The sequence below is a fragment of the Meriones unguiculatus genome, chromosome 7 (assembly GCF_030254825.1).
Source record: "Meriones unguiculatus strain TT.TT164.6M chromosome 7, Bangor_MerUng_6.1, whole genome shotgun sequence".
Taxonomy (NCBI): Eukaryota; Metazoa; Chordata; class Mammalia; order Rodentia; family Muridae; genus Meriones; species Meriones unguiculatus.
Genome location: NC_083355.1, coordinates 38,020,261 through 38,039,813, shown reverse-complemented (window position 1 = coordinate 38,039,813; position 19,553 = coordinate 38,020,261). Strand labels below are relative to the sequence as shown.

At 46.1% G+C, this 19,553-nt stretch overlaps 1 long non-coding RNA gene across 2 annotated transcripts; it reads right to left on the bottom strand.

The window, feature by feature from the left end:
* Nucleotides 1–668: 668 nt before the first annotated feature.
* Nucleotides 669–10,646, bottom strand: LOC132655190 (uncharacterized). Of its 2 annotated transcripts, none has more exons than XR_009592870.1 (6): nucleotides 10,556–10,646; nucleotides 8,500–8,673; nucleotides 7,727–7,988; nucleotides 7,145–7,317; nucleotides 3,136–3,334; nucleotides 669–2,689 (listed from the first exon to the last, which is right to left on the bottom strand). It is a non-coding gene; the product is annotated as an uncharacterized LOC132655190 (long non-coding RNA). The 2 variants fall into 2 exon arrangements; XR_009592871.1 differs by having other exon boundaries at nucleotides 3,288–3,334.
* Between the last annotated feature and the right edge of the window lie 8,907 nt (nucleotides 10,647–19,553).

Here is a 19,553-nt window from a genome sequence, read left to right as displayed (position 1 = left end):
TGTCAAGTAGGTCAGGCTGAACCCTACTGATGAGGCTACTTGTCTTAGCCTCACCAGTACTGACTGGAACTACAGATATGCACCAACATGCCCGGGGGTGGTCATTTATTTATTTATTTTTTAATTTATATTTTGTTCTGGTGGGTGCTTTGGTATTTTTAATTTTAAAAGTATTCTTTGGGCAGAACAAAATGACAGCCTACAGACTGGGAAAATATCTTCATCAACCCTATGTCTAACAGAGGACTAATATCCAGAATATATAAACAACTCAGGAAATTAAACACCAACAAACCAAATAATCCAATTAAGAAATGGGGGTACTGACTTAAACAAAGAATTCTCAACAGAGAAATATCAAATGGCATAGAAACACTTAAAGACATGTTCTCTGTCCTTAGTTACCAGGGAAATGCAAATCAAAATGACTCTGAGATTCTGTCGTACACCCATCAGAATGGCTAAGACTAAAAACTCAAGTGACAACACATGCTGGATAGGATGTGGAGAAAGGGGAACCCTCCTCCATTGCTGGTGGGAATGTAAACTTGTACAAACACTGGGAAATCAATCTGGTGTTTTCTCAGAAAAGTAGGATTAGTGCTACCTCAAGACCCAGCTATACCATTCCTGGGCATATACACAAAAGATGCTCCATCATACAACAAAGACATTTGCTCAACTATGTTCATATCAGCTTTATTCATAATGGCCAAAATCTGGAAACAACCTAAAATGAATGAAATACAGAAAGAATTAATACAGAAATTGTGGTACATTTACACAAAGGAATATTACTCAGCTATTACAAACAAGGAAATCATGAGATTTGCAGGCAATGGATGGAATAGAAAAGATCATCCTGAGTGAGGTAACCCAGAAGCAGAAAGACATACATGGTATATACTCACCAGTAAGTGGATGTTAGCCATATAATATAGCATAAACATACTCAATCTACAGACCTAAAGAAGCTAAGCAAGAAGGAGGATCCTAGGGAGGATACTTAATTCTCATTCAGAAGGGGAAACAGGATAGACATCAGAAGTGGTAGAAGAGAGAGAACAGGACAGGCGCCTACCACCTCTCCTTTAAAAGACTCCACTCAGCAGGGGATCAAGCAGATACAGAGACTCACAGCCAAACTTTGGACAGAGCACGGGGAGTCCTTTGGAAGAAGGGGGAATAGAAAGACAAGGAGGAGACAGAAGCCCCACAAGGAGACTAACAAAACCAAAACAGTTGGGGACTACAGAGACTGAATTATCAGCCAAAGACTATACAGAGAGGGGACATAGACCCCTGTCCAGATGTAGCCCATAGACAGCTCAGTCCCCTAGTTGGGGAAGAAGAGACAGTCTCTGACATGAACTCGGTTGGCTGCTCCTTGATGACTTCTCCCTGATGGGGCCACCTAGCCAACCCACAGAGGAAGAGGATACAGGCAGTCCTGATGGGACCTGATAGGCTAGGGTCACACAGTCAGGGAAGAGGGACTTTCCCTAGAAGTGGACTAGGGGAGAGGGATAGGGGAGAGAGAGGTGGGGAGGGTGGTACCGGGAGGAGACAAGTGAGGGAGCTACAACTGGGATACAAAGTGAATAAATTGTAATATATATATATATATATATATATATATATATATAATTAAAAATATTCTTTGAGAATCCCATACATGCATTTAATGTATTTGATCATATTTACACTCTCCCATCCAACTCCACCCCTCCCAGGCCCACTCCTACCAACTTTGTGCATGTTTTTAATAGCACACAAAGTCCAATTTGTGCTCCCCATGTACTTATGAGGGTAAGGCCATCAACTGGAGTATGGGTGATTTACCAGGGGCCACACTGTTAAAGAAAACTGACTCTCCTGAAAGCCATCAACTGCCCACAGCACCTCAGGCAGGAGCTCATGAGCCACTCTTCGTGATCTGGAGTGTTGATTGATCTCATCTTCTGCAGGTCTTCAGCAAGTAACCGTGGCTCCTGTGACCTCATTAGTACAGTGGTTCTTCCATGTCCAGAAGATAATATTTCACTCCTGTGCCCCTAACCTCTAGCTCTGAGAATCTTCCCACCCTTTGGTCTCTGAACCTTGGGAGGAGAGGAGTGATAGAGATTACGTCCACAGACATTTATTTCCTGAACTTTGTTCAGCTGAGTGTCTCATTAACCACGGTTCACTGCAGGAACCTTCTCAGGTGAGGTCCGAGATCCGTGCTAATCTGTGGGCACAGAGATGTAAATTTAGAGGTGTTCCACTTCTTTACGTGAGTTCTGGTATTACTTAGGTCCTCGAGCCCGAACAGCAGGCACTTTGCTGACTGAGTCATCCCCCAGCTCGCTCTGAAGCTGTTCAACGGTCAGGAGGGTAAGTGTCTGGAGACACTGTGCAGCTCTCAGACTGTGAGAGTTTGGGCAGCCATCATGGCTCTGAGCCATTCTTCTCATCTGCCCAAGGTGGCATCCGTGAGATAGTAAGATGATGGGATTTCAAAGATGAAAACACTTTGTAGGTTACAAGCTACACGTACTTTAATGTGAACTAGTGCTCTAGCTCTTCTGGACCCCACTATGGGATACCAGGATTACATGCTGGGAAAGTGCCCAGCATCTGATGTTGGCTCTCAGGCAACGTGTGGTCCAGCCCTATGTTTCCTGGGTGATCTGTCAGAATCCAAAGCCTGGGAGAGTGATAAAAAAAAAATGACAACCAATATCACCCTCTGATCTACCACACACACTCACACACATATTAACACATATTCATGCACATATACGCATTTACACACATCCATATTAACACACACACTCATACGAACACACACAAAACTAACACACATAGTGACACACATGCATTACACACCCATATGAAGACACACACACACAAATCCACAACCTGGACAGACTCTGAAAATCCCCATGCCTGAGCCCGACCCCTGAGATTCACAGTCGGTGGATCTGGAGTGGGGCTCAAAGTCCGTGGCTTTCAAAAGCCCCCCCAGGCAATTCTAATGTGCTGTCAGAGCTGAGGCCTACCCATCCAGCGGAGAAATTAGATACATACCAAAAGACAAAAATGGGGCATTTCACAATGGGTGCACACACAATGATAACAGCCAGCACTTACTGAATCACCGTGTGTTCCCAATGCTTTGCTAACCCCGAGTTAGCGTATCTGTTCTTCCCCAAAGCCCAGTTAGGCAGGGCCCACGATGTCCATTTCACAGACGAACAAACAAGACTCCAGAGATCAGGTCACTTGCTCAAAGATGGACTTACTTGTTAAGATGGCATTTGTGCTGAACTTGAGAAGACTGAATTTTGCTCTGGAGAGAGAAAAACAAGAGAATGGGCTGTCAGTGAGAGGCTACAGCGTAGGAAGCTGTTAAAATCACAGGAGAGGAGGGGAGGGGAGCAGGCAGTGGTTCTGCTGCCTGGGACCCTGGCATCCCCAACGAAGCTTGTAGGAGCTTAGGTGAGAGGCCTGCAGCAGCCAAGCGGTGGGAAGAGAACATTTTAGGACAAGGAAAAAGGTAGAAGCACTTTACGCAGCAGGTAGCAATTATGTGCCCCCTGTCATTATCCCCTGAGGTGGCAGGATGGAAATAGAATGTCAAGATGGCAACTGGGAAAGCAGACCCAGGAGTCTGGAGGGAGGGATTGGAGTCTTCATACCTAACTTTTTTTTTTTTGAGACCCATGGAGTGGAGATCAGTCAGCACATTGACTACTCAGAGTCCACAAACTGTGGTGGCAAGGGCTTTGGGCTGGGCTCAGAGGCCAATTCCCAGCACTGTTCTCACTCAGTCTGGGCTTCATCATCAGAGAGCCATCAAAGCCATTTCTCCAGCTGAGTGCCCATCAGCCAGTATCTCAGAGGGAGTCCTGGATGAGAGAGTATTGGGGTCCCCAGGCTCCACAGGCTTCAGCTCAGCAGATCTGCTCTCCCCGCTTTACACACTAACAGAAAAAAACTACCTTTGACCCCAGAGGCTCTCTCAAGATGGTGTTAACTCTCACAGCTGCCCTAATGACAGTGAACCACAGGGGCTCCAGCCATGAAGACACCAGGAACAGGAGGTGAGGGCTGTGCCCGGAGCTGGGAGCAGGATATGGCCTGAGCAGGAGTCTTGTGGTAGCCTCAGACATGCAGCTGTCAGAACAACTCGCTGCCAACTGCACCACACGTGGGGTGTCACTGAATGGGAGAGCTTAAACTATACCAAGAGGATCTTCCAGTGAGGGAGCAAGGTCCCCACCCAGCACACCACGTCAAAGTCAGCTTTCCATAGCCCTCCTTCGCCAGAGAACAGGAAGATTCTCAACTCCACTGAAGTTTATTTGAAGTGACCGAGGCTGAATGCCAGCGACGCCTCTGGGTACTTTCTACTACTTTATTGTTCCCAGCGACTCAATGAAGTAAGTTACTACTCTGTCCCCTATTTTAAGTTACTACTTTGTCTCTATTTTTCAGACAACTACCTTGAAGGACAAAAAGGGAAACAAAAGTATAGTCACACTGTTGGAGCCAGAAGCTATGGACCTAAGTGGTCTACCCCCAACTCCCAAGCTAAAGCAATGCAGACACCACGTACAGCCTGAGTGGGTTATACTATGCTCTGTACGGTGAGTTCTGGACTGCATAGCAAGAGCCTCTATCAAAAAGAAATCTCAAATAATTGTCTCAATTATTGACTCATTTCACTACCCAAACATTGTGCCATGGGACCTTGCAGCGCCTCCCACTAAAGCAGCCCTTCACTTTCTGCCTTCAGATGTGTTTGGGGTCAATGGAGGTCAGAGGTTATATTGTGACTGAGAATTGCAGTTCATGTGTAACTGGGCTTCGTCATTTGCTGTCCTGCCATCTCCACAGTGAACCATTGATCCAAGAGATCATCAATCACATTTTAAGTTAGCACGTTTTAGATTGGTTTGTTATGCAACATAATTGCAAGCATGGTTAACTCTTGCAAGTATCAGTCTTTGAACCGGTGCTCATTTAACACAGAAAATAAAAGGGAATTAAAGAAGAGGAAAAGAAATAGCAGGAAGAGAAGACGATTGGGAAGAAGAGGAGCAGGGGAGCAGGAGAAGGCACAACCATGTAAACATCCCAGCCCTAGAAGCTAAAGAAGCCATCAAGATCTCAGATTAAAAATTAGATCCAGGCTAAGACATACTGATAAATTTTAGAACATGTGGACAGAAAGAAGATCCTGAAAGCTTCCGGAAGTGGAGGAAAACAGGTTTCAGGAAAAAGAATATGGTTGTAAGACTTTAAGTGGATACTAAATGACAGTGAAGTGGGACTTCTTAGCCTGGATGATGACTAGATGGATGGTGGCTAGTTGTTTCTTACCTGTACTACATTCTGGGAGTTATTGTCCATACAGAATTACATACTCAGGCATGCAAACATGCACATAAAGATTTGAAAAAAAATATTTTTAAAGTGTTGTCCTGAAAGCAAAGGTGGAAGTAGTAAGAGAGAAAGAGTGTGGTTTTTCTTTGTGTTAAAGATTTTATATATATACATATATGTTTTATATATATACATATACACATGTATATATATGTGTGTGTATATATGTATGCATGTATGTATATATATACATACATAGATGGATGGATGAATGATGCATGCATGGATGCATGCATGAATAGATGGATGGATGGATGGATAAATAGATGGATGATGGATGGATAGATAGATGGATTGACATAGGCATGGATGGATGAATGGATGGATGGATAGATGGGTGGATGATTGATGGAAGATAGATGGATGATTGGATAAATGATGGCTGAATGGTGATAGATGGATAAATGGATGGATAGATTGAAGGATGGATGGATGGATGGATGGGTGATGGCTACAGTTATTTCTTATCTGTACTACATTCTGATAAAATGACCCTCCTGTCTTTTATTTTTGCCCAACATGTAATCCACAGACTGTCCAGTTCTTTATAGGAGCAGGGAGAAGTTCAGCCAGGCAAGCTCTTAATTGTCTTAACCCAAAGAAACCAATGAAGTCACATTTCCCTACTTGGAAAGGAACTCAAGAGCTTCAGGAGAACAATGGACAGCTGATGTGCGCTGCCTGTGTTTGTCATGTCACATGGAAAGATCTAGAAGAAGGAAAAAGCCTAGCCAATTTCTGTCCAGTAAGTCAGCCACATTTCTATATTTATTACAATGTTCTACATTTGACTAAAACCAATATAACATGACTGTAAGATGACCATGGTCAGAAATAGAGTGGGAAACATAAAAATCTTCGCTCACCACATCACAAAGTTGCCAGATAACTTATACATTTGACAAGTCAAAAGTTAGCATTTATATGCACATTAGTCAGAGGTAGGAAAACAAATGGGGAGGAAAATATGGCATCTGAAGTGTGTGGTCCTGGGCTGGGGAAATGGCCCAGTGGATGAAGTGCTTGGCACACAGCAGAAGAACCTGAGTTTGGATCTCCAGAACCCACATAAAGTCAGGTACAGCCAATGTCTGTATGACAAGGTGGAAATCAGGGCAGGCGTACCCCTAGAAGTTTGAACACCAGCTAGCCTGGTGTACACAGAAGCAAACAAGAGAGTGTCTCAAACAAGGTGTAAAGGCAAGGACCAACATTCAAGGTTATTCCTACAACCTCCATATACCTGCTGTGGCATATATATACTCACATACATCACATACACAAATGCACACAGATACATACAGACACACAAATATATTACACACACAGACACAGAGACATGGACAGACAGACAGACACACACATGGCTCCCTCCCAGAAGTCCCATAGCTTTAAGCCTGGAACATTCCTCTTTCGAGACTTTATCTGGAATGTTCTTCCTCCATCTCTGCAGGTAAGTCCTCATGCTTTCCTTTGCCTCTGGTTACAGCTGCCTTTTCTCAGATGACTGGACAGTTAGGAGCACTTGCAAACCTTGCTTCAATTCCCAGCACCCACTTATTTGGACAATTTTTAAGACAAACAAAATTAATGATTTAAGAAGCCTTCCACATTTGCTAATTATTAAGGAATTTTCTGCTATGACCTTCCAAAGGCTTTGAATTAGTTCAAGGTTCCAAGGAAAAAAGTGTGTGCCGTGGTTGAGGTTTACCTGAATGCAGACCCTGAGTGGCTGAAAGATAGATAGCTTCTCCACATGGTTCTGAGCAAAGAGATCCTTGTGAGATCTTGTGCTCCAAGCAGCAGCCCAGGGCATCCAGAATGGGTAAAGCCTCTCAGGTCCTCAGGAACTCTACCCCTGAGTTGCTTTCTTCTCTAGGGGCTCTGAAAAAGAACATGACCAGTCCTGCCCCAACAGCTCCCTGGCAGGTGCTACCGGCATCAGCCTTAATGAGAAGTGACAAGCTCTATTGCTGGGGGGACATCCAGCTTAGAGAACAAGCTGCCCAGTGTGGCTGGAGGGTTTCTCAAGCTGTCAAGAGGGCCCCTGAACACTCACATGCCACAGGCAATCTGCTCTTCAACATTAGCTTTGCATTAGCATGGATGAAGGCCAACCTGAGGCCTGGGCAAAGGGAGAGTCCAAGGGAACAGAAAGAAGGAGGCAGCAGTCAGAGAGGACCCCAGAGCCCTTCACTGATTCTGTATACAGACGCTTGTCTGATACCCTCTGCTGGACCCTCCCTCACATGCAAGAGAAGGAATGTAAATGCCTGGATGCAAAGGGTCTCACCCATGTAATTGAGTCCATCTTGGTTTCAAAGGCTTTCAAGGTCAAAGACAAAGTCAAGATAGCCCTCCAGTCCATGGCTCCCTCCCAGAAGTCCCATAGCTTTAAGCCTGGAACATTCCTCTTTTGAGACTTTATCTGGAATGTTCTTCCTCCATCTCTGCAGGTAAGTCTTCATGCTTTCCTTTTCCTCTGGTTACAGCTGCCTTTTCTCAGTTGCTGAAACTGGAACATTTCTGGACAACAGAGGCACTAATGTCACTGCCTGATGAAGAGACAAGAAAACTGAAGGAGGGCTTGCATGTGCCCAATGGTCTCTCTGCCACACCCTGCCCCCATTTAGGCTTATTATCTGTATGCTGCCTTCAGCAGAGAAATGAGACTGCTGGCTCGTCCCTTAGCTGTCGGACCACTTCCCATCATGTGCCAGTCTCTATGTTCAGGGGTGAGGATGGAGGATGGGTCAGCTGAAGCCAACTGTCCTGAGAGGCTGTGACTCAGGAGAGTGGGAGACCTGGGTTCAGACTGAACGCTGTTATTAAATGCTGTTGAGCCCTGCACTAGTCTCTCTCTGTCTTGAAACCCAGGTTTCTCTGTCTTCAAGAGAAGACATTTAGCTAGCTGTGAAACTATTGAGGCTCTTTCTACCATGTGAGTCTAGGATACCAAGCCCCCCACCCCCACCACCAAACCCATTTCCACAGCTTACATGCACCAAAAGATCACAGGAGCACACAGGAGAACCCAAGCAATTCTAGAACCCTGTCCAGTCCCACCTATGGGAGGTCTTCAAGAACACAAGGTCAGCAGACCATCTTCACCCGTGTGGTTCACGGAGATCCTCTCCCCTGGAGAACTTCTCCCAGCAGCATGTTCAGCAGACAGCAGGAGATGCACTCCTCGTGGAGCACCCGGTGCCGGATGGATGATATAATCATAAATCCCACGAACTGCAATGAGATAAAATTATCATTATATGAAGTTAAATTATTAATTAGCACCTCCAAAAAAAGACCAGCACCACCTGGTCTTGGATCTTGGAAGCTGTCTTTCTGACAGCAACAGAAAGATCCAAATAACTTATCAGTGCTGTACAACTAGGTGTGGTACTCTGTGATAATGGATTCCAGAAGCCAGAACACAGGGCTCCAATGAGGCAGCCTGTTCCACCTGCCCTCTGACAATAGCAGTCTCCATAATTGTTCAGAACTGTATGAAATGAACAAGTGTCTACTTAACCCAGATAGGGCATCAACAAGAAAATAATGATTTAGTAGAAGTCCAACTTGATCAACCGATGTGTCTCTTGGGGTTGCTTACAGCTTGAGCAAACCACAGACATCTGCATCACTAAAAGGGCAATCACAAAAGCATAGGTGATGGCTCATGAAAGCTGCAACCCTGGAGCTCCCAGCATGGCAGTTCAACAGATCAGAGGGTCTCCTCTCCCCAGTATTTCTAATGGCTTATGTAACTCTGAGTAATCTCGTAAGTTTCAGACACTTCTTGAGACTTGTGAGTTGCCTACTTCCTACATCTTAACCATCCTAGCTCCAGGATGGACTATTTCAACACAGAAGAAGTCACTGCACAACAAGGAAAAGGAAGCACAACTCATATAGCCAATTTCTATGGCTGGAAAAACTAAGACCCAGCACAAGGTTTAAGCTAGAGGAATTGGATCAGAGCACACTGAGAAGTTTGTATACTGGGCTGGGAGGAGGCAGGTGCCCAAACTGCCTGAATGCCTGGGAACTAAAATCAGTTAACATGGAACTGGAGCCCCTTTACCGTGCCATGTGCAGGCTTCTTGCCAATACCAGAAGCACAAGGAAAAGACCATCATTGCCTACTACAGAGGAGTGCAACGTGTGGCAGGCTAGACCAGTGAGCCTGCTATTTCTACTTTACCTAACTCCATCTCTGACCAAGGACACGGCCCTTTATTGGTGTCATTGTATACACTGTTATCACTGTCACCACCATCCAGGAGCATGAGCTCTACCACCTCCTCTATGTCATGTGGCTTAAGGAGAAGGCAGGAAGCTTTCGAGGCATCTTCCTTACCAAATCATCTATCCCTGCTATTAGGATGCTGGTGAAGCATGAGCCTATGGAACACCCTAGTAATATGGAGATGACTCCTTGCCTCTCCTTAAATCACCCACTGCTTCTCTGGAGAGCGGCTCTTCACTTGTTCACTTGTTTACTCACTCCACCAGCATCTACCAAGCACCTACTAAAAGCTCCCTCAATGCTGGTTCTCAAGAGTCCAACTGAGAAAAGTACAGCCAAGAATCTCTCTTTAAAATCTCACAGAAGGGCTGAAGTGGTGGCCCAGCAGTTACTTGTCTTCAGGAGGATGTAAGCTCAGTTCCTAGCAACCATATTGGTGGCTAATAACCACCTGTAACTCTAGCTCCAGAGGGAGCCAGCACCTCTAGTTTTTGAAGGTATCTGGACTCTCATGCACATAGACCCCACTGAGGCAAACAAGTATGCATAATTTAAAATAATATTTTAAAGCTCACAGGATAAGACAAGCTTATTGCCACAGGCTTCTCACCCCAACACTCAGGCGGTAGAAGCAGAAAGATCAGGAGTTCAAGGCCAGCCTCAGATACATACTGAATTTGAGGCCAGCCTGGCTTATTGAGACTCTGTCTCAAAAAAAAAAATAAAATAAAAAAATAAACAAACAAAAATAAAATAAAACAAATAAACAAAACAAGAAGGCTTACAAAATAGGGTTGGATAAATGGCTTAGTGCAAGTTATATAAGCCCAAGGACTGAGTTGAATCCCCAAACCTTATGTAAAAAGCCAGGCTCACCAGTATACACCAGAAATAGGAGAGTCCTCAGACTTGCTAGCCACTCAGCATAGTTGAACTGGTGAGCTCCAGGTTCAGTGAGAAACCTGGAAAGGTAGAGAAGAATTGAGGAAGATAGTTGACATTATACATGCTTGTGCACACACATGCAGGAACAGGCGTACACACACACACACACACACACACACACACACACACACCTGCCCTCAAAGATAAAAGCTCTCCGGAGCTAGATGTATGTATTAGTGGCTTTTCTTTTGCTGTGATAAAACATGATGGACCAAGGAGATTTACAGAAAAAAAAGTTTATTTGGGCATGTGGTCTCAGAGGGCTAGCATCTGAGATGGTAGGGCTGAGGGCATTGTGGCTGGAGCTGCAATTGAGAGCTCACACTGGAAATGATGTGACGCCACACCTCCTAACCTACCTTAACAGAGCCACCAACTAGGGACCAAGTATTTGGACACACGTTCTCATTCAAACCACCACAACTTCGTAGTGCGCAGCTGTGATCTCATCACTCAAGAGGCGGGGTGCATCCTGGATTAGAGGCCAGCGGGAGCTACAGAGGCGGTGCCTAACTAAGCAGGCAGAGCTCTACCCACGAACCACCTTTTGGCAGCACCAGGGGTTCAGTGACACTCCAAGGTGCCTGGGCTGGAGAGTAGCAGAGCCCAGATCCAGGCCTGACCTAGCCTGTGTTGTCTGGCTCCAGAGACCTGTACACGGCCCCCAGAAGGACTGGGTGAACTCCATTTCTAGTTGATAGAGGTCTGGTAATCAGTACTCAACCAGCACCTCCCTGGATACTATGTGCAGGTGTTCTTGAGGCCAGTTTCTGGAGTCCTAATGAGGCAGTCTATGTGAGTCCATGGGGCTCACAGTAGCAGGTGATGATGCATCCAATAGGATGTGGGGTTCAACAGAGATAGAGGTGCAGACAGAGATAGTGTTGTCCCACACTTGATTTCTATGAGTGTCCCTCATGACCCAGACCCTATAGCCCAGACTCTCCCCACAGCCACATGTCTACGTTGGCTTTAGCTGGATGAGACCTAAATAATTTATAGCCAATACAGGACCCAGCCCCAAGGTGGATTTCTGATGGCCAAATCAGAGCCATGGGTGAAGAGGCCAGGGCAGCTGGACCTGGGAGGGGCTGTAGTGAATTTGAAAGCCCTGAGCATCTAGGAAGGGAAGGGTAAACAGGGCCCCATGAATTATTCATTAGGGCAGCTGCTGATGCAGCCTGAGGGTGATGATGGTGTGACAATGTGACAAGCCTGATGTCACCATTCGAGCCTGGTGTTTCCAATGTGGCCACTGGCAGAGAGGCAGAGGCCAGAAGGTGGGACTGCTTGTACGCATCCCCCAGATCACGTGTTATTCAGAGAAAGCTGAGCTGGGTTCACAAACATCAAAGTGATGTGCTTCAAGAATCCCACATAACCTCACCAAGCCTTGGGAGTGGGGGGGCTCTCATCCAGAGAAAAGGGCCAGCACTGGGTCTGCGAAGCCCTGATTCTCCAGATGGTGAGAAAACTATGTCACTTCAACCTAAATAACCAAACCTCAGCAGTTCTCGAGCACGGTCCTGGCCATAGGTCAAGGACAGAGTTGTCTTTGTCCCTTGGGTGATCTAGCTTTCTTTGCTTTCACAGTCTCCTCTGTCTCTCCTATCTGTTCTTTCCTTACTACTATAATCTACAGATCTCCCAAAACTAGAAACATTATGAGCTCTTCTATGTCTATCAAGGGAAGCCAAAACAGCTGCAGGTCGTCCACTGTGCCATGACTTTGAGTCCTCCACTGTGACATCATGCCTGCAGGTCCTCCACTGTGCCACAGCCCTTATTATGTCCCCTTGTTAGGCCAAGCAATGTGGACAAGCAGCCAGCAGAGACCTACACTCCTCCACTGATGGCTCTGTGACTTTGGATCAGCCCCTTTCTGTCTCTGAGCTTTGGGGAGCTAGACAAGATTGCCCAGGGGGTTCCTGACAAAATGACAGGGTGGGAAAGAGAGGCTGTTCCCTCTAGGAAGGGCTCCTGGGGTGTGAGGGCGGGGATTTCCTGGAATCTAGAGTAGGGCGTCAGACCTCCATTCTTAAAGTTCCAGCTCTTGAGTTTTTCTGTGAGAATGAATATGCTCTAACAATGGTAAAACAGTAGCCACCAATGGTGGAAGCTCCCCAGCCCCACTCTACCATGATGATGCTGAGAGCCTTGCAAAGCAGATGGTTAGCCTAGTTTTGACTTTCAGTGTGAGCATGTGACTCTCAGCCACTGAGGCTCAGAGAAACGGGGTGCCTTGTCCAAGGCCACACAGCCAGCAACAAACACAGCTCAATCCAGAATCCCAAACCATTCCTGTCTTCTCCATCATCCATCCTGTAGTGGGGCCATCCACCTTGTCACTGACCCATGCTCGGCCAGAGCTGGCCAGCTGGCTCTCAACACAGATCCCAGAGGCAGGAAGGCTACACAGGGTCTCTTCTTCATGTAACAATGATCTCAGCCCCACATCTCTGTGTGAATATAGTGGGCCTGTTTGCTGACAGCCGCCGCTCGGCATACAGCCATTCAGAACAGATCAAGGTAGGAAGGAGAAGCCTGGGGTAGGAGAAGGCTCTAGACGTGAGAACATGGGAGGGGGAAAAAATCTATTCTGAGCAGAACCTGGGAGCAGCTGCCTAAGTGCTCTGTAATGAATAAGTGATGGCGGCCACCACCAATGTTTCCACGGGGCTGCCCAGCTAGGGCAGAAGGGGCACTAAGTGAGGAGGTTTATCACAGACCCAGCATCTTTTGGTCACTCTCATATATAGCACTTATACATTCTTAATGGGCCTTGGAGTGACAGGTTGACCCGAATGGCACAGAGTGTGCCAAGAGCTGGAAGGCTGAGGTACTGGGTCTCCAACAGTGCTGCTTCTGGGGGAGGGTCCTGAGTGTAGATGTCATGGCATCTCCGCCCACACACGGTGAGACTGAAACAGAGTCAGTCTGGGCCCAGGGTTCTCGTTCATCTTCAGAATGGTTCTTAGTTGCCAAGGCCTTGGGCCGCCTCATGGAATTAGGAAAGCTATGATGTGTTGGCTTCTCAGATTCAGGGGCTGACAGTGTGCACCAGGGACTGAGGAAGAGAGCAAAGCTACAAGCCCCCACGGGCCAACTGCCTCTCCCAGGGGGGAGGACACAGAAAAGACACTTGAGCTCTTTTCAAATGGCCTGCACACCTGTCCCCAGATACCCTATCAGCATGCAAGGCTCCTCAGGCCAGAAAGGAGGACCCTACCTTCAGAAGCAGGAAAGGATTCTGGGCCCTGGGGACCAGGAGCACACTAGGCTGTGTGTGACCGGGCAGCTTTATGACTTTCAGGGTGTCCCTGGACTCTGGTGCTCCTGAATTAGCTACTTTTTCTGTTGCTGAGACAAGATACCTAACAGAAGCAGCTTCGGGAAGGTGTGTTTGGGTTCACAGGTGCACAGGTCAGACGACCGTAAGTGGGGACGCACAGTGGGGAAGCCTGGCTGGGGTACACTGTGTCTGCTGTCAGGAAGCAGAGAGGTGAAGGCTGGATCTAAGCTGCCCCCTCTTTCTCCTTTGATTCAGTCCAGGACCTCAGTGTCTGGGATGGTGGCCATTCAGGGTGGCTCTGCCCTCCTCAGTTAGATCTTTTTGAAAACTTCCTCCTAGATAAAGCCAGAGATGTCATTCTACAGGGTGACTAGATAAAGTCACAGGGTCATTCTACAGCAGTCAAGTTGTCAGTGAAGAGAAACTAGTATAGCCCCCTGCTTCTACCAGGTATAAAACACCAGTGGGTTGTTACCTGGGCCATCTTCTAAGTACAAGACCCCAAGACACTGGATTTTGGACTAGCTGAGCTACCAACTCCCATAAGGGACAGAAAGGGATTGTTGGGCCCCCCAACTCACTATCAGTAATCAAAGATTTATGATGTCTGATGCTCCTGCAATGTCTGAGTTCAGGGCTGGAAACAAAATGATGTGTCTTCAAAAAAAAAAAAAAAAACAACAAAAGATAGAATTATCATGTGTGTCCAGAGGGTCTTGGACACACACAGGAAGAAACTGAAAGCAGGGACTCAAACAGGCATAGATGCAGCCACATTCACACCATATGACTCCAACAGTCAAGTTGGAAGCCATCCTAGTGTCCATTAATGGCTGAGCACTAAGAAATTGAGGAAGTGATACTCAGGGGTGTATCCTTGCCTTTAAAAGGGAAGTAAATTCTAATGCACCAAATGTGCGTGAAACTTTAAGACTTCATGCTAAGTGAAATAAGCTGGCCACACAAGGCCACTGCTCCTCCATTTCAGCCATGTAGGGTACCTATAGTGACCAGGAGCACAGCAACAGAAAGCAGACCTGAGGTTGCCAGAGTCTGGAGAGACAGGGATTTGGGGAGATGTTACTGAGTACAGAGTTCCCAGTATTCATTCATTCTCTGTCTCTGTCTCTGTCTCTGTCTGTCTGTCTGTTTCTGTCTCTGTCTCTGTCTTTCTCTCTGTCTTTCTCTGCCTCTCTCTCTCTCTCTCATTTTGTTTCTGCTCTGCTCTATGTTGGCTTTGTTTTGAGATTGCATCTCCATGTGTAGACCAGGCTGACCCCAAACTCATGATCCTCCTCTGCCTCAACCTCCTGAGTGTTGTGATTATAGTTGGGCACCACCATGTCTGGCTTATACAATCTTCACATTGCGGTGTATGATAAAATTTGCTGTCTTAATCATTTTAAGTGTTTGTTTTAGTAGTGTTAAATATATTCGCATAGCCATGCCAACAATCTCAGGAAACTTTTAATCTTACCACACTGAAACTCTGGCTAAACATGGTGGTTCATGCCTATGATCCCAGCACTTGGAGACTGAAGCAGAAAGACTCAGAGTTCAGAGCTGTGTATTGAGAACTTGTTAATAATAATAATAGTAATAGTAATAATAATAATAATAATAGATTATCTATGGACAGGAGCTCAGAGCAGGAGTCTGTCCAAACTTGTAAACCATATACATTCCTTAACATTAAAAGAGAAAGGCTAGAAAGATTGCTCAGTGGCTAAGAGTATTTGCTGTTCTTTCACAGGACCCAAATTTGGTTCCCAGCACCCACATCAGGCAGCTCACAACTGCCTCTAATTCAAATGTCAATATATCTGACCCCCCTCTTCTGAGCTCATTAGGTATCTGCATTCGCATGTGCAAGCCCCACACCTACTTACACACTTAAAAATAAAAATTAACTAATTAAAATAAAAGAGGGAAAAGGAAAGCTATGAAAGAGATCAGTTATTCAGAGAATACTGTTCTGCTGCCTAGTTCTGTGTCAACTTGACACAAGCTAGAATATTCCAAAAGGAAAGGAACCTCAATTGAAAAAAAATGCCTAATTAAGATTTACTCTAAGGCATTTTCTTAATTAGAGATTGATGGAGGAGAACACAGGCAATTGTAGGTGGTGCCATCCCTGCGCTGGTGGCTCTGGGTTGTAAAGCAGGCTGAGCAAGCCATGGGGAGCAAGCCAGGAAGCAACACTCCTCTGTGGTCTCTGCATCAGCTCCTGCATCCAGGATCCAACCCTGCCTGAGTTCCTGTCCTGACTTCCTTCAGTAATGGACTGCAATGTGGAACTATAAGCCAAATAAACACTTTCCTTCCTATCTTGCTTTGGGTCATGGGTTTCTTCATAGCCACAGTAACTAACTAGAAACAGAAATTGGTACTAGGATTTTGGAAAATTCCTGTGACAGACCTCACCATGTTGTTTTGGAGAGGATTGTGAATGACTTTATAACTTTAAGCTAGAAAAGCCATTGAGTGTCCAAAGCTTGGTGAACTGTTCCAGGGGAGCTAGTAAGATAAGAGTGTTAGAGAAATGCAGTCAATGGTGGCCTGGCTTGTGGAGCTCCAGAGGGAAGTCTGAGAGTCACTTACAGACTCTACTGGGGCTCTTGCATATGTTGAGTCAAGAGGCTGTGGTTCTGGTCAGCTCAGGCTGAAGAACTGGCAGTGATTAACAAGAGACCAGAACCACTAACGTAAATCCTTTGCTTTCCTAGGACAATTGATGATGGTTGGCTGGAGCTCAGAAATTAATAGTGACTAAAAAGAGACTAGCATCAATGAGGCGAAATCTGGGAAGTGTTTCTTTAGAGTCCTCACACAGAAACTGTGTTCCAGAGGTGGCAAAGGTTGCACCTTATTCTGGCAGACAAGCTTGGTAGTGTAAAAATTACCCAGGAGGCACTGATTTTGAAGGCATGAAGGGGTCATGGAAAGAAATTGAGACTTGACACCCTGAAGAGAGCCCAAGAGAAGGGTTACTGATGAAGATGCAGCCCAGTTGCAGCAGAGACACCAACGCTTTTGAGAGAACAGTACTATAGGAGGACCACCAAGAACAGCAACCATGGAGAGGAGCCAGCCAGAGCCTTGGAGGACAAGCTGTGTGTGTTGCACAGGGCAGAGCCAGACCTGTGAGCTAGGCGATTTGGAGGAGCCCAAAAGATAGTGAGTGGATCCCAGACATTGTACATTGAGTCATTTACACCGTTGGAGTTTGCTTTTGCTCTGATTTGTGACTATGACCCGGTGCTTCCCTCTTGAAATAAGAAAGTGCTTAACTTATTTATTATTATTATTATTATTATTATTATTATTATTATTATACTGGAGGCCACAGCTGAGTGAGTGACTTTGAACTTTTAAAGGGACTTTGGAAATTTACAAAGACTTTAGATTTAAAAGAGACTGAATTTTTCAAGACTGTGACACTTTTACAATTTGAAATGTTTGTATTGTAATGTTGACATTCATGTGTGGTCTGGGGGGATGATGAACAAGAAAGGAAAGGTTATGGCTTAACATTGGTGTGTTTGTATATTAAGCTGATAAAAGGTCAATTGTGCTGGCTGGTTTTAGGTCAACTTGATACAGCCAGAGTCATCTGAGGGAACCCCAATTGAGAAAATGACTCATTAAGATTGGCTCTAAAGAATTGTCTTAATTAGTGGTTGATGGGGGAGGGCTTAGCCCATTGTGGTAGTGCTATTCCTGGGATAGTGGTCCTGGGTTCTATAAGAAAGCAGGATGAGCAAGCCATGAGGAACAAGCCGGTAAGCAGCATTCTTCCATGGCCTCTGCAACAGCTTCTGCCTACAAGTTCTAGCCCTGCTTCAGAACTTAAGAAAGTTCTGACAAAATGGATGTGTAAGCCAAATAAACCCTTTCCTCCCCAACTTGCTTTTCAGTCATGGTGTTTCATCATAGGACTAGTAACCCTAACTAGGCCAACTATTGTGTCACTTTTGTGACCTGGAGCACAGAGGAAGGATAGCAAGGATTCTCTCATCCAGCAGATGAATGTCAGCTGCAGATGGTTGGATATTTGTAAAACCAGGGGCATTTTTCTTCCTGCCATGGTTCAGTTCTCAGCATCCCATGAACTGGAGACAAGAAGATAAGGACTTGAAGCTATATAGGGATCAGTGACCAGCCTGGGCTGTACAACACACACACACACACACACACACACACACACCACAAAATAAAGTAAGAATCATTGCCTTGACTTTCTCTGTTACCTATTCAGATGAGACAAGCCTCAGAGGATCTACATTGTGAAGCTGGGACATTGTGAAGCTCATTGTGACCCAAACAGCAACATTGGACAGGCACTTTCTATACTGATCTGTTAAATCCTCCATAGAAAGGGGCCTCTGTCCCTGTACCCATTTTATAGATGGGTAGTTGAAGCTCAGGGACATTTCAGAACTTGCCAAGCTCTACCAGCTGGTAAGGGGTTGTGATTTAGAGGCAGGTATGACTGTTTCCTTGCACCCCCTGTGCCGTTCCTGGCACTCCAGGGTGGGGCCATTGCCCTACTCTACCCCAGCCATCAACAAGCCAAGCACAATGGGTACACTCAGCATGGTGGTATCTTGAGCTAGGCCCTGTGACACAGGAGCCCCACTGCCTCTCTGGGATAACATTCACATGCCGATAGCTGGCTGATTGGTGAAGCAGAATGTGCCACCTCGGCAGTCCTTTGAATTCCTTTGAGCTCCTTAACCTGCTGGAGAAATACAACAGAAAACCAGGAGAAACACTCTTTCTCCGTGATGCTACTCCTTCTGCAGTTCCTGTGAAGGGCTTGTGACTTCTAGGTGGACAGACCAGAGCTATCCCAAGAACCCAGGAAAATCTGGGCTCCTGCAAAGTCAGAGCTATTTGTGTCACTAGGAGTCTTTTGCCCTCTGACTGCCCTTGCACCAGATGGATATTCCCACCATAGTGGACCCACTGGATAAGGGGGTCAGCCCTCCAACATTCCTAGAGATGCCAACAGGAAGCCCTGAGCAAGGAGACACATTGAGCCTGGAGGTGGCAGCTCCTCTCTGCTCTGAAGACAGCCAAGCTGAGGCTCTCAGTGAAATGGAGGCAATGCCACCCATCCAAGCCTGGTGCCATTAACCTGGGCAAAATTTAGATCTAAGTCCCTACAGGAGAACTATGGGGCTTGTTCCCTGCCACTAAAGATGGGTGAGGCCTTTCAGAAATGGCTACTATTCAGGGCAGAGGAGCAGGAGAGTTCTTGTGATAGCCCTTGGCCCTTAGTCATACTTCCATAGAATCCTCAAATACTACAGAGCTGAACTGTCCAGCACCCTCTGTGTCCCTGTGACAATGCCAAGCATCATGCTAAGAGTTCTATGGATCTTTTAACCCTCACAACCAACATGAAGCATTACAGTAAACATCTCTACAAAACTGAGGCACAGCAAAGTTAAACAATTTCCTCAAGGTTGTGTGGTCATGAGGGGCCTGGAAGGGCTTTGAAGCCAAGCAGTGTGAGGATTCAGGTGTACAGGCCTCACCCTGCCCTGCTGTCCCTTCGTGACTGTGGTGCTAAACAATCAGCAAGGATTTCCACTTCTAACAGTGAGGAAGCAGACCCAGGTGAACAAGCTT